Source organism: Arvicola amphibius, chromosome 12 (genome assembly GCF_903992535.2).
Source record: "Arvicola amphibius chromosome 12, mArvAmp1.2, whole genome shotgun sequence".
Taxonomy (NCBI): domain Eukaryota; kingdom Metazoa; phylum Chordata; class Mammalia; order Rodentia; family Cricetidae; genus Arvicola; species Arvicola amphibius.
The window spans coordinates 118,093,654-118,108,910 of record NC_052058.2 but is presented as its reverse complement, the minus strand read 5'-3'; positions in this window follow the sequence as shown (position 1 = coordinate 118,108,910).

Sequence of the window (15,257 nt, the reverse complement as noted above, 5' to 3'; positions counted from 1 at the left end):
AAATTGAGCCCCTCCCACCTGCATCAAGGCTGAACAAGGTATCCCATCATAGGGAAAAGGCTCCAAAATGTCAGCTCATGGACCAGGGAATAAATCCTGGACCCACTGCCAGGGGTCCAACAAACAGGCCAAGCTACACATGCAGAAAGCCTACTTTGGTCCCATACAGACTCCCCAGCTGTCAGTCTACAGTCCATCAACTGCTAGGACATCGGGTTAGCTGCCTCTGTGGTTTTCCAAGACATGATCTTGAACCCCCTTGCTTGTATAATCCCTCCTCCCTCTCTTCTACTGAATTCCAGGAGCTCAGCCTGGGTCTTGGCTGTGGTTCTATGAATCTGTTTTGATCAGTTACAGAATTAAGGGTTCTTGAACTGGCCTTACCCTGTAACCAGATTGCTGACTGCCCCGTCATCATAGCACCTTCATCTACTAACTGATCATCTTCACTTTAAGTGTCTTGGTCCCTGGAGAGGTGAGTGTCTGAGTTCAAAGCTGGAGGACCCAGCTCTCTGGAACCTAAACCCTGAAGGCACAGCTAGTGCTCAACCCCCACCCAGCTAGGCCTTAGGAACCTGGGAGCAGACTTCGCACACCAGCAGTCATGCCCTACTGCATTTCTGATCACGGGAACCTTGTCTCTGGCTGCCCCTGGAGAGGTGAGTGTCTGTGTTTGCCCCTAGAGGGCCAGCTCTCTGAAACCTAGGCCCCAGAAAAACATCCCCTGCCCCACCCCAAACCAGTTAGGCCCTAAGGAACTGGAAGTAGTCTTTCAGCATCCACTGCCACCCCCACTGCATATCTAATTAGGAAAGCCTAAGACCTGGTTTTCCCTAGAGAAGGGAATGTCTGGGTTTGCTGTTGGAGGGACCAGTTCTTGGGACACTAGCCCCCAAAGGCACAGCTTGTCCTCCACCCACACCCAGCTAGGTCCCACGGATCTAAGACTTTCTTCCCACACCTGCAGTCAACCTTACTACATCTCTGACCCCTAGAACCTTGGCCCTGGCTGTCCCTGGAGTGGTGACTGTCTGGTTTCTCAGTTGGACAGTCCTGCTCTTCAGGCCCTAGCCCATGAGGAGGAACATCCCCTGCCTCACAAACCACTAAACTCCACAGACCAGGAACAGCCTCCCCACACTGCAATCATCCCTCCGCTGCACCTATGAACACTGGAACTTTGGCCCTGACTGCACCTGGAGAGGAACCTGCAAAGCACCATCAGCAACTCTCAGAGGCACAGTTCCACCTGCACCAGCAGGAAGAGAGAACACGTAAGTCGCATGCCCACCTACACCAACTGAAGGATGAGAGACACTCTGAAGTACAGGCCAACCCTGTACCTCTTGGAGGATGACATAGGTAGATACCAATGTGAAAACACATTCAAACACATTCAATAACCTAAAGAGGAATATGGCAACACCTGAACCTGGTGGTGCTACAAAAGAAATACCTGAACATCCTAAATCAGAAGAATCAGAAGAAAATGTCAGTAAATATAACTTTCTGGAGATGATAGAGACACTTAAAGAGGAAATGAAAAATTCTCTTAAAGAAATGGAGGAAAAGACAAACAAAAATGGAAGAAATCAATAAATCTCTTAAAGAAAGCCAAGAAAAACAAAAACAAAAAAAAATCAAACAGGTGAGGCAAACAGTTCAAATAGTTCAAAACTTGAAAATTGAAATAAAATCAAAAAAGAAAGCCCAATCCAAGAAAATTCTGGATATGGAAAATCTGGGTAAAAGAACAGAAACTATAGATGCAAGCATAAAAAAAGATTACAAGAAATGGAAGAGGGACTCTGAAGAGCTGAAGATGTTGTAGAGGAAAGAAATTTATCAGTCAAAGAAACTGTTAAGTTCAATAAATACAAAACTTAATAGAAAACTTCCAGGAAATCCTGTACATGTACACCATAAAAGACCAAACCTAAGGGATAGAATAATGAGAACTCCATATCAAAGGTACAGAAAATGTATTCAACAAAATCATAGGAAAAAGCTTATCCCATCCTAAAAAGGATATGCCTATAAAAGTACAAGAAGCTTACAGAGCACCAAATAGACTTGACCAAAAAAAGTCCCCTCACCATAAAAAAAAATCAAAACACTAAACATACCAAATAAAGAAAGAGCTGCAAAGGAAAAAGACCAAGAAAAATATAAAGGCAGACCTATCAGACACCATAGATACAAGCCCAGATTCCTAAACCCAGCAAAGCATTCACTTACCATAGATGGAACAAACAAGTACTAAATCAGATTTAAAAAATACCTATCTACAAACCCAGCCTTAAATATTTGAAAATTCTAGAAGGAAAACTCCAACTTGAGGAAACTACTTGCACCTATGAAAACACAAGCAGTAGAAAACCTCATACCAGCAAACCCTAAAGAATGGAAAGACACAAAGACTACCACCAAAAAATAACAGGAATTAACAATTACTGTTCATTAATATCTCTTAATAACAGTGGATTCAATCAACCTATAAAAAGACACAGTCTAATAGAAATGGATTAAAAAAGAATCCATCTTGCTGCACACAAGAAACATATCTAAACCTCAAAGACAGACACTACCTCAGAGTGAAGGGTTGGGAAAAGATTTTCCAATCAATAAGACCTAAGTAACAAGCATGCATACCTTTCCTAATAGCTAAGAAAATTAACTTCAAACTAAAAATCTATCAGAAGAGATGGAAAAGGACATGTCATATACATCACAGGAAAAATCCATCATGATGAAGTTTCAGTCCTGAACATCTATGTCCTAAATACAAGAAACATTCTAAAGCTTAAATCACACATCAAACCCCACACTTTAACAATAGGAGACTTCAACACCTCACTCTTCCCAATGGATAGGTAAAACAGACAGAAACTTAACAAAGAAATAGAGAACTAACAGATGTCATTATTCAAATGGATTTAACAGATATCTAAGAATATTTCACCTAAATACAAAAGAATAAACTTTCTTCTCAGCACCTCATGGAACCTACTCTAAAATTGACCACATACTCAGTAACAAAGCAAACCTCATTAGATTAAAAAAATTGGAATAACCCCTGTATCTTATGAGATCACCATAGCTTAAAGTTAGAATTCAACAACTACACTAATTGTATAAAGTCTATCAACCTATGTAAATTGAACAGTGCTCAGCTGAATCACACCCGCATCAAGGAAGAAATAAAGAAAGAAATTTAAGACTTCCTAGAATTTAATGAAAGAGAAAACACAACATACACAAAACTATGGGATTCTATGAAAGCAGTGCTAAGAGGAAAGATCATAGCACTAAGTGCTTACATAAAGAAATTGAAGAAATCTCATACCAGTGACTTAAAGCACACCATAAAGCTCTGTACCAAAATGAAGCAAATTTATCCAGGAGGAGTAGACACCAATAATTAAATTGGGGGATGAAATCAAAAAAATAGAAATATATAAAACAATACAAAGAATCAAGAAGCAAAGTGATGGTTATTTGAGAAAATCAGCAAGGTATACAAACCCTTATCCAAACTAATCAAAAGATAGAGAAAGAACATTAATTAAATCAGAAATGAAAAGGTGGATATAACAACAGACCCTGAGGAAATCCAGGGAATAATTAGGTCATACATCGAAAACCTGTCCACCACAATAATGGAAAATGTAACAGAAATGCAAAATTTACTAGATAATTGCCACATATAAAATTAAATCAAGAGCAGATGAACAAATTAAATAGACCTATAACCCATAAGGAAATAAAAGCAGTTGTCATAAGCTTCTCCACTAAAATAAATAAATAAAATTAAACATAACTCAGGGCCAGAAGGATTCAGTACAGAATTCTACAAGAACTTCAACAAAGACCTAATACCTTTAATCCTCAAAGTGTTCCACATAATAAAAACAGAAGGAACACTGCCAAACTCTATTTTATGAGGCTACAGATACCCTAATATTGAAACCACACAAAAAAATCAATCAAGAAAAAGAATTACAGAGCAATCTTCCTCATGAACCTTATAAACATTGATGCAAAACTGCTCAAAAAAAATACTAGTAAACTGGATCTAAGAACACATTAAAAAAATCATCCAACATGATCAAGTTGGTTTCATCCTAGAGATGCAGGGATGGTTTAACATACAAAAATCTGTCAATGTAATGCACCATATAAATAAACTAAAAGAAAAAAAATACGATCATCTCATTAGGTCCTGGAAAAGCATTTGACAAAATCCCATATTTCTTTATGATAAAGGTCTTAAAGAGATCATGGATACAGCAAACATATCTAAACATAATAAAACAGCATAGACCAAACTGACAGCCAAAATCAACTTAAATAGAGAAAAACTCAAAGTGATCCCACTGAAATCATGAAGAAGACAAGGCTGTCCACTCTACATACCTATTCACCATAATGCTAGAAGTTCTAGCTAGAGAATAAGACAACAAAAGGAGATCAAGAGAATACAAACTGCAAAGGAAGACATCAAGCTTTCACTATGTGCATGTGATATAATAGTATATACAAGTGACCCCAAAAATTCTATTAGAAACTCCTACATCTGATAAACACCTTCAGTAATATGGCAGGACATAAGATCAACTAAAAAAATAGAAGCCCTTATATATACAAATGATAAAGGTGCTGAGAAGGAAATCAGAGAAACATTACCAATCACTATAGCTTCAAATAACATAAAATATTTTGGGGTACCACAAACTAAAGAAATGAAAGACCTGTATGACAAGAGTTTTAAGTCTTACAGAAAAAAACTGAAAAGGATATCAAAAAATGGAATGATATTCCATCATCTTGGATATGGAGACTCAACATAAGAAATAAGCAATCGACAGATTCAATGTAATCCCCATCAAAACCCCAACACAGTTCTTCACAGACCTCAAAAGAAAAATACTCAACTTCATGTCTAATAGCAAAAAAGTCAGAATAGCCAAAACAATCCCATAGGATAAAGGAACTTTGGAGGCATCACCATACCTGACATCAAGCTCTATTACAGAGCTACAGTAATGAAAACAGCTTGGCATTGGCATCATAGCAGACAGGTGGACCAATGGAATCAAATATAAGATCTGGATATTAATCCAGTTACCTATGAACACCTGATTTTTGACAAACAAGGTAAAATTTTTCAATGGAGAAAAGAAAGCATCTTCAACAAATGGTGCTGGTATAACTGGATGTCAATAGGTAGAAGAATGCAAAGAGACCCAAATCTATCTCCAGACTCAAAAATCAAGTCCAAATGGATCAAAATTCTCAATATGAATCCAGTTACACTGAACCTAATAGAAAAGAAAGTGGAATTAGCCTTGAACACATGGGCAAAGGAAACCACTTCGTAAAGCTAACACCAGTAGGGCAGACACTGAGAGCAACAATAAATAAATGGGACCTACTGAAACTTAGAAACATCTGTAAAGCAAATAGCATAGTCAATAAGACAAAAAGGCAACCTTCTCAATGGGAAAAAAAAACCTCCACTAACCCCATATCAGACAAAGGAATGATCACCAAAATATATAAAGGACCCAAGAAACTAGACATCAAAATACCAAATAATCCAATTTAAAAATGGGTTACAGAGCTAAAGAGAGAATTCTCAACAGAAGAATCTCAAATGTCCTAACACTTAAGGAAAATTTTAACATACATCATCATCAGGGAAATGCAAATCAAAACAACTCTGAGATACCCTCTTACACCAGTCAGAATGGCTAAGATCAAAAACACCAGTGATAGTTTATGCTGGAAAGTATGTAGAGTAAGGGGAACACTCCTCCATTGCTGTTGTTAATGAAAACCTGTACAGTCCATTTGGAACTCTTTATGGTGGTCCCTCAGAAAATTGAGAATTAACCTACTTCTCTGATATATATCAAAGACATATACCCAAAGGATGCTGAGTCTCTAAGGACAATTGTTCAACTATATTCATAGCAGCATTATTCATAATAGCCAGAAACTAGAAACAACCTACATGCCCTCAACCGAAGAATAGATATAGAAAATGTGGTACTACTCAGTGATAAAAAACAATGACATCTTGAAATTTGCATGCAAATGGATGGAACTCCAAAAAACATCCTGAGTGAGGTACCCCAGACCCAAAAAGACAAGCATGGTATGTATTCACTCGTAAGTGGATATTAGACGGAAAGCAAAGAATAACCAATCTATAGTCTATGACCACCAGAGAAGCTAGGTAATAAAGAGAACATTAAGAGAAACATAAATAGATCCCCCTAGGAAGTGGAAATAGATAAGATCTCCTGAGAAATTTGGGAGTTTATGGGCTGGGGTAAAAGGGAGGGTAGAAGGGAAAAGGGAGAGGAGAAGGTAAGGGGGAGGATTACTTGAGGGAACTGGATAGTTGAGATGGAGAAAAGACAGTGATGGAGAGCAACAAAAGATATCTTGATTGAAGAAACCCTTATGGTACTATCAAGAAACCTGACATTAGAAAAATTCCTAGGAATCTATAAGAATGACCCCAGCTAAGACCCTAAGTAATTGTGGATAGGGTGTCTGAATTGGCCTTGCCCTGTTGTCAGACTAAAGATTATCTTAAATGTCATCATAGAAACTTCATCCAGCAACTGATGGAAGGTGATTTAGAGATCTAAAGCAGAGCACTGGGCTGATCTCCCCAAGTCCAGTCAAAGAGAGGGAGGAGTGACAATGTAAGCAAAGAGGAGACCATGTTAGGAATATCCACTGAAACAGCTTACCCGAAATATTGGGAGCCCACCAACACTGGCCTGACAGCAGGGGAACCACCACAGGAACAAACAAGGCCTTCTGACTATGGGTCCCAGTTGTGTGGCTAGGGCAGTCTGTGGCAGTGGGACCAAGATTTATTCCTACTGTTTGTACTGGTTTTTGGAACCTATTCTTTTTGGAGGAATACCTTGCTAAGCCAAGATATAATGGGGAGGGCCTTGGTCCTGCCTCTGAGCAATGTGGTATACTTTGGTGACTTTCCATGGGAAGCCTTACACTCTTTGAGGAGTGGACTGGTAGGGTTTAGGAGAAGATGGTGGAACTAAGATTGGTATGTAAAATGTGAAAAGATTTTTTTTAAAAAAAAATAAATTTATTTTAAAAAAGAGTGTCTTCATGAACCAAGTCTAACATTTCGTTTAACAAAAGTTTTAAGTTTATCCACATCATGCACTTGTTTTGTTAATTCTCAGGTTTTAGATTTATTAGAAACAGCACAGTCATTGAGAATGAATGGTATAGTTAAGGGCAGTCTTGCTCCTGATTTTTAAATCAGACATTCCAAAGCAGAATCCATTGCCTGTGAGGCTGTGTGATTGATTTTCTACTCCATTGGCTCCTCCATCAAATGACTAGCCTAAAATGAATATACAATATATGCCTTTTATTTACTTTTTACAATGCTGTCCTAAGAATATTTACTGTGGACACAAGGCATAGTGATAGATAAGGTATGTTATACTAATTTAGGAAATCAAAGATTCACATTAAAGTTGTAATTAAACAGTTAAAGAATCACATTAAAATAATAACTCTGTTACAAAATTAGAACAAAACAAACAAAAATGACAATAGTAATATGGAAAGTTAAATGTGATAAATTGCTGATGAATAATTCAATGTTTGCTAGTGATAGCAGATCAAAAGATTATAATGAACTCCCCTCATTTAATTTCATGCCAAATTATGTTTTGGCCCATGTTTATTTTTGATAAATGACTGCTAGAAATGTGATGAGCTGTAACAAATATTAAAGTTGCCCTTAAGTAAAATTTAAGTTATTTTCATCTGCTAAATTATGAAGTTATTCTCTTCATCTGCTGTGGACCATTTTTCTTAAACTATAATTGAACTGAACAGAGTTTTTAAGATCAACGTGAATAGGAAAGAAATGCTAGGATGAAGGTTTTTTTTTTTTTTACCATGGGGTTCTGTGTGGCATCTGTTATAACCAAGTTCATGTGGACATCCCTCAGATATGACCCAGGGGGGTAAGAAAGACAACAACATGAAGAAGACTAACTGAAATCTCATGGAATCTTTTGGGAGGAACTCTTGGCCATCTAACATCAATATTATTCTTTGGGTCTGACTTAAAAATGATCAAGCGTTGAGATCACCTCCTTCTGGCAAACTAGGGTTATTAGTGAAAAAAAAAAAAACAGAATAGGTTTGTGACTGCTACAGTTCAGAGTAAAAACTCCTGAAATAAATTCCTAAGCAGGAATAAAGATAACAACATTTGCTACACAGGAAGTAGTATGACTCATTGCACTTAGCAACTTTGTTATTAGTTTCTAACCCTCTATTAAAAGGTCTTTGTCACAATCAGCCTTCTTACCATAGTTAATTTTTATGTCTATTAATAACACAGGATATCATGTTGTTTGTTTACCTACACCACAAAGTACAAAAAATTAAATGCAGAAAGAAGAAAATTGATAGTTTTCCAAGCTAAATTAGTCCCTTAGAAAAATACACTAAAGCCCCTTTTCTGTTATAGAAGGGAGGAGGAATTTTTGATAAAAACAAACTCATCAAAATATGTTTTTAATTTACACGAATATATTAAAATAATAATCTATTTTAATTTTAATTTATATCAAACATTTAGGTTTTGCAACCAAAAACCTTACTTTCTGATATTCACATTAATATTCTATTTGTAATATCTTATCTACTCTAATTCTCAATGAAATGATCAAGGAGACTTGAAGAGAAAGTCAGTCTGTTCCCAGGAGAAGAGAGGGAGCCAGACACTATCATGGCAACAGAAACTGAGTTTATCTTCACAAATATTGATTAAAAAATGATGCAGACAGAGTCATAAAAAACAGAATATATAAGATTGCCATACTTATGTAGAAACTATATAATTATATATATACACATATACATACATACATACATACCTATATGTATATGCCATTTAAATAAAATGGATTTCTGATAAGCTATTAACCACAACAAGAATGTAATTGTGTTGAGGCAAAGAAACATAAATATAGTTTGTCATCAAGAGCTGGTCATGCTTTGATTTAACTATTTTTTACTCCTTTAGTTCAAATAATTAAGAACATTGGTATATGGAAGCACTAAGTACACATTTCTGCATTATAAACTCAAGTAAATGGCACTCCTACTGTGTTTCTATACCTCAGCATTGTTTGGAGGTTCCTACCAGGGGAATTTTGACTACTATCCTTAGGAATAGTTTTAAGATATTTTATTTCAAGAAACCAAACAAGTGGAAGACCTGTATTACAAGAACCTTAAACCTTTGATGAAAAGAATTGAAGAAGACACCAGAAAACAGAAAGATCTCCGATACTCTTTGGTAGGTAGAATTAACATAGTGGAAGTGTCAAGTTTGGAAAGGCAATATACAGATTCAATTCAATGCCCATTCAAATCCCAGCAAAATTCTTCACAGACCTCAAAAGAACAATACTCAACTTCATATGGAAAAAAACAGGATAGCAAAAACAATCTTGTACAATAAAGAAACTTCTGGAGGCATCACAATCCCTGACTTCAAATGCTACTCAGAGCTACTACAGTAGTGAAAACAGCATGGTATTGGCATAAAATCAGACAGAAGGACCAAAGGAACTAAATTGAAAACCCACAAACCATTCCACACACCAATGAACACCTGCTTTTTGACAAAGAAGTAAAAAAATATAAAAATATGGAAAAAGAAAGCACATTCACCAAATGGTGCTGACATAAATGGATATCAACATTTAGAAGAACATAAATAGGCCTATATATTTTGCATAAAACTCAAGCTCAAATGGATCAAAAACCTCCACAAAAAGCCAAAAGAAGATGGTCAACATGTCAAAACAGCAGCCTACAAAATGGGAAAAGGTCTTAATCAACCCCACATTGGACATAGGGCTGGTCTCCAAAATATATAAAGAACTCAAGAATATGGTAATTAAAATAACAAATAATCTAATAAAAATTGAGTTCAGACAGAAACAGAGAACATTCAATAGATGAATCTAAAATGGCTGAAAGACTCTTAAGGAAATGTTCAACATTCTTAGCCATCAGAGAAATGCAAATCAAAACAACTCTGAGATTCCATCTTAAACTTGTACAAATGGCCGAGATCAAAAATATTTGTGAAAACTTCTGCTGGAGAGGTTGTGAGGTAAAGGGAACATTCCTCCATTACCAGTGGGAGTCAAAATTGGTACAGTCTCTTTGGAAATCAGGAAACAGCCTACCTCAAGACCCAGCAATATCACTTTTTGCTATATACCCAAAGGATGCTCAATCATACTACAAGGACATGTGCTCCACTATGCTCTTAGCAGCATTGTTTGTCATAGTCAGAACCTGGAAACAACCTAAATGTCCCTCGACCAAAGAACGGATAAGGAAAATGTGGTACATTTACACAATGGAGTTCTATACAGTAGAAAAATAATAATGACATCTTGAAATCTGTGGGTAAATGGATGGGTCTACAAAACATATTGAGTGAGGTAACCCAGAACCAGAAAGACAAATATAATATGTACTCACTCATAAGTGGCTTTTAGACATAAAGCAAAGAAAAACCAGGCTAACATTCACAATCACAGAGAACTTAGACAACAAAGAAGACCCTAAGAGAGACACATCTGTGTCTAAACTACATGGAAAGTAGAAAAAGACAGGATCTCCTGAGTAAATTGGGAACACAGGGACCCTAGGGATGGGAGAGAAAGAGTGGGCAGCTGAAAAAAAAATAAAGCTCAATTAAAAACAATTTTTAAAAATATGTTTTTTAACTTGAATAAACCTTGGATTCATTCAGAGACATATCTAGGTAGGTCTGTGAGGGCATTTCCAGAAAGAATGGAGAAGGAAAACATTCCCCTAGAGCAAGCTGCACTATCCAACAGAGGACCAGACATAAAGAACTCTGAGGGGGAAAGTATTTGCTTTTTGTCTACCCTCCTTTTCTATTTGTTGGTGAGCGTACCTCCTTAATTGTTGCTTGTGTGTCTGGGATTTTTCCTGGAATCATAACCCAACTTCACGGGGCTTACAACATTAATTAAAGAATGGTGGCTCACTAAGATTCTTCCATCCTACAGACTGAACTAGAACTGCACCTAGCCTGGTGGACTGATCAGCAATTATGTTTTTTGTCTCTCCACTGTGCCACTGTGAAGAAATTCTTCTTTGTACCCAGTGCACATCATGTTTAACAATCTAGTAAATTTCCTTCTTAAAATAGATCCATTCCCTCAGCTTTGTTCCTCTAGAGAATCTTAAATAATTTACCAACCCAGTAACCTGAAAATAGAGGCAGAGGGGAAGATAATCATTCAGAGATTATTCAGAGCTAAACTTGGAAGACTGTAAAACACCAGTAACAAGATCTGAAACAAGACTTTATGAAGACAACTATCTTCTCTATGAAAGGTCCTGGAAACAGGTTGGATAGATGCCATCTGTCTGATATATTAAAATCACTGTTAAACTTTAGAATAAAATTATGCAGAAAAATTAAGTTACAAAATTCTTGCATAGATCCTTCACATAGTCTTTATAAAAGATAAATACACATATAAACAAGCACTAACACACACACACACACACACACACACACACATTCAAACACATACACTATAGTCGCTGGGGTTCAACCTGAAGGTCAGTAAAGAAACACAGACAGCCACTGACTTTTACCTCTACCTCAACCCAAAATGTTGATCATGCCTCCAGGAATTTCAGTATGAGACTGTCTGTGAGGTGTCTCCAACCATCTTATATTCCTCTCTAGGGCTGGAATTAAAGGCATGTACCACACAATTTTTTATGGCAACCAGTGTGGCTACTGGAATTAAAGGTGTGTGTTATCATTTCTTGGTTTGAAAGGCTTCACTGTGTGGCTGTTTTACTTTCTGATGTCCAGGCAAGTTTTATTTATTAAAATGCAAATGAAATATCATTACATTTCCCATTTTCATTTATAATAGAAAAGAGGGCTATAACTAATATAAGAAAATTATATACAGTAAGTTTAATGGTTATGTACTACATATATATAATATATTAACAATATCTAGCCCTTTGCATTTGACAAATTCAGAGAAAATATTCCTTATATATCCTATCATGGTGAGTCAAATTCTTGTACTTAATTTACTTTTTTCATAACTTGCCTTCTACATCAAATAAACAAGGAAAACTATAACTATCTAGTTTTCAACTCATTCAGAGTACCAAGAAGGAAATAATATTGATTCAGTAGGCAGGAAGGGCATGCAAACAACTTCCAAAAATGTGAGAAATGACAAAAACAGCTGGCTGCCTGGAGTGTCCATCTTCAGCCTATAGGTCTAACATATCTGACAGACTTTTTGTTCTGTTGGGCAGAATCTTCTGAAGCACTGCCCTTCCTTATTTTGACAACATTTGGCAGTCACTTCCTTTTGTGTCATCCTTGTTCAATTAGGACAGCATGCTGTCAACAGTGGGGCAAACTTATTTTCTTGCTCAGTTGTTTCCTTTTGCCACAAAGAAAGAAAACTTTATGTGTAGTTTCTTCAATTTCCATATCTTCTCTGAGGTAGATTGGGGCTGCCAAGAGGAGACATGATCCATTGTCATAAAAAAGAAAAATCTAGGTTATTAAAAACATCTTTTTTTTCTTTCTCATGGTTTATTTTTTTTATATTTAAAAATTTCCATCTCCTTCCCTCCTACTGCCCCTCCCTCCGCTCCTCCTCCCCCTTCCTGCCCCTCCTTCTCCCCCTTCCCTCCCCTTCCCTCCACCCATACCTCCCCTCCCTCCCTCTCAAGGCCAAGGAGCCATCAGGGTTCCCCACTATATGCTAAGTCCAAGGTCCTCCCAACTCCCCCCAGGTCCAGGAAGGTGATCGACCAAGCTGAGAAGGCTCCCACAGAGCCCGTCCATGCAGAAGAATCAGGGCCCAGCGCCAATGTCCTTTGCTTCTCAGTCAGCCCCCGCTGTTGGCCACATTCAGAGAGACGGGTTTGGTCGCATGATCCATCAGTCCCATTCCAACTGGAGTTGGTGATCTCCCTTTAGTTCTGTCCCACCGTCTCCATGAGTGAACGCACCCCTCACGTTCCTGACTTTCTCCCTCATGTTCTCGCTCCTTCTGCTCCTCATCAGGACCTTGGGAGCTCAGTCCAGTGCTCCTATGTGGGGCTCAGTCACCTTCCCCATCTGTCGCCAGCTGGAGGTTCCCTCACATGCTATATTTTGTAGATCTCTGAAGTATTTGACAATGACCCATCTAAAATACAAAATTTGTGACCTTGAAAATATACTTAATATGATTACAAATTCTGTTATACCAGGTGATTAACTACTAAACTACATTTCTTTATTATCCCAAACACTCGGTAACAATAACTTTCAAGGACTATAAATTTGCATTACATTATTAAAAGAGTTATATAATTATATAATACTTTGAACAAGTGTAGAAATGTATGTAAAGTATGTTGCCTGAAGTTTCTGTCCAACCCAGCCCTTCAGTCATTCAGTTCCAAAGGAACACACAGAGGTCTACATAAATTATAAACTGGTTGGACTATTATCTCAGGCTTCTTATTAACTCTTATAACTTATCTTAGCTCATAATTTTTGTCTGTGTTAACCACATGGCTTGGTACCTTTTTGGCAAGGCAGTCACATCTTGCTTACTCTGTGTCTAGCTTCCTCTGTGACTGATGACTGCAGACAGAAATTTCCTTCTTCCCAGAATTATTGTTGCCCTGCCTCTATTTCCTGTCTGGTCACCCCACCTATACTTCCTGCCTGTACTGGCCAATTAGTATTTATTTAAAATATGAGTGACAGGGTACAGACCATTGTCCTACAGCACTAGTATGTTCTAACAAAATTAACCTCAATAATCAAAATTTGTTTACAACATACAAAAGTTCAATCCAATGTAAAACATTTAAAACTAGTACTTGCTTTTTAAAAGTAGATTCAATAATCTTTTTATCTTCTATCTATATCTTCCCTGTTTCTCTTTTTAGGAGAGATTTAATCTTTTTATCCTATCATATCTATATCTCCCCTTTTTTTCTTTCAAAACAAGATCCTTGAATCTAATTTCCTTTGTTTAGCTTTTTTCCTGACATAACAATTTGTAAACAATACTCTAAACAAATACAAATACTCATAATCCACTTAATGACCAAATACCACCCACCCCACCTCTTGGGAATGTGGGCATCATATTCTTAAATTTACTTCCTGATGTCTGGGTCAATGGTATATTTAGGGGATCCTGAAAAGAAATTTTGGGTTAATTTTCAAGTTCTAGGAGAGGTAGCTATATGATTTTTTGTCCAATTGACATGCAATAGACATGAAATAGCAGGACTTGCCTCAGTTCCTGGTTAGAGAAATGTTAGGCTGGATCATCTTAGCTAACTACCTCAAAATTATTCTGAGCAGTTTGTAGTCCAAAGTTGATTCTTAGGTGTTGTCCTTCAGCTTAGTTGTGTTATCATAGTCCTGACAGTGTTGTCATTGTGGGTCCCCATCTTCCTTATGGAAACTTCAAATGTCATTGTTTGGCATGCTCATGGTTCACTGCAAAAAAACTGATAGAGACTCAACCCTGAACTCATGTACAGGAAAGTAGATAAAGCTTTTTTTCTAGAATTAATTGGTACTCTATATGACCATTAATATCATGACAAAAATTAAGCTCACTTTAGATACTTAACAGCACAACTGAAAATTCTAGGAAAAAAGCAGACTCATGCTCATAAAATACTGGGAGATTCTGCTATACTTTATTTTAACATCTGCCCCATAGATGCCCTTCAATTCTAGTTGTCTCTCCACATACTCTCTTCCTCCACCTCTCCACCTCATCTCTCCTGTTCTGATATCAACACATCCCTTGTATACCCACAAAATCTATTCTATTTCCCCACCCCAGAGAGAACAAATTGCCTTCTTAAAGCCCTCCTTGTTAATTGGCCTATATGGATCTGTGGGTTATAGAATGATTATTTATCATTTACTGAACAGCTAATATCCACTTATAAGTCATTACATACCTTGTTTGTCTTTTGGGATCACATTAGAAATTTCTCTTTTTTTGTTTGTTTTTTTAATGTGGGTACTTAGTGCTATGAGATTTCCTCTTAGCACTGCTTTCATAGTGTCCCATAGGTTTGGGTATGTTATGTCTTTATTTTCATTGAATTCAAGA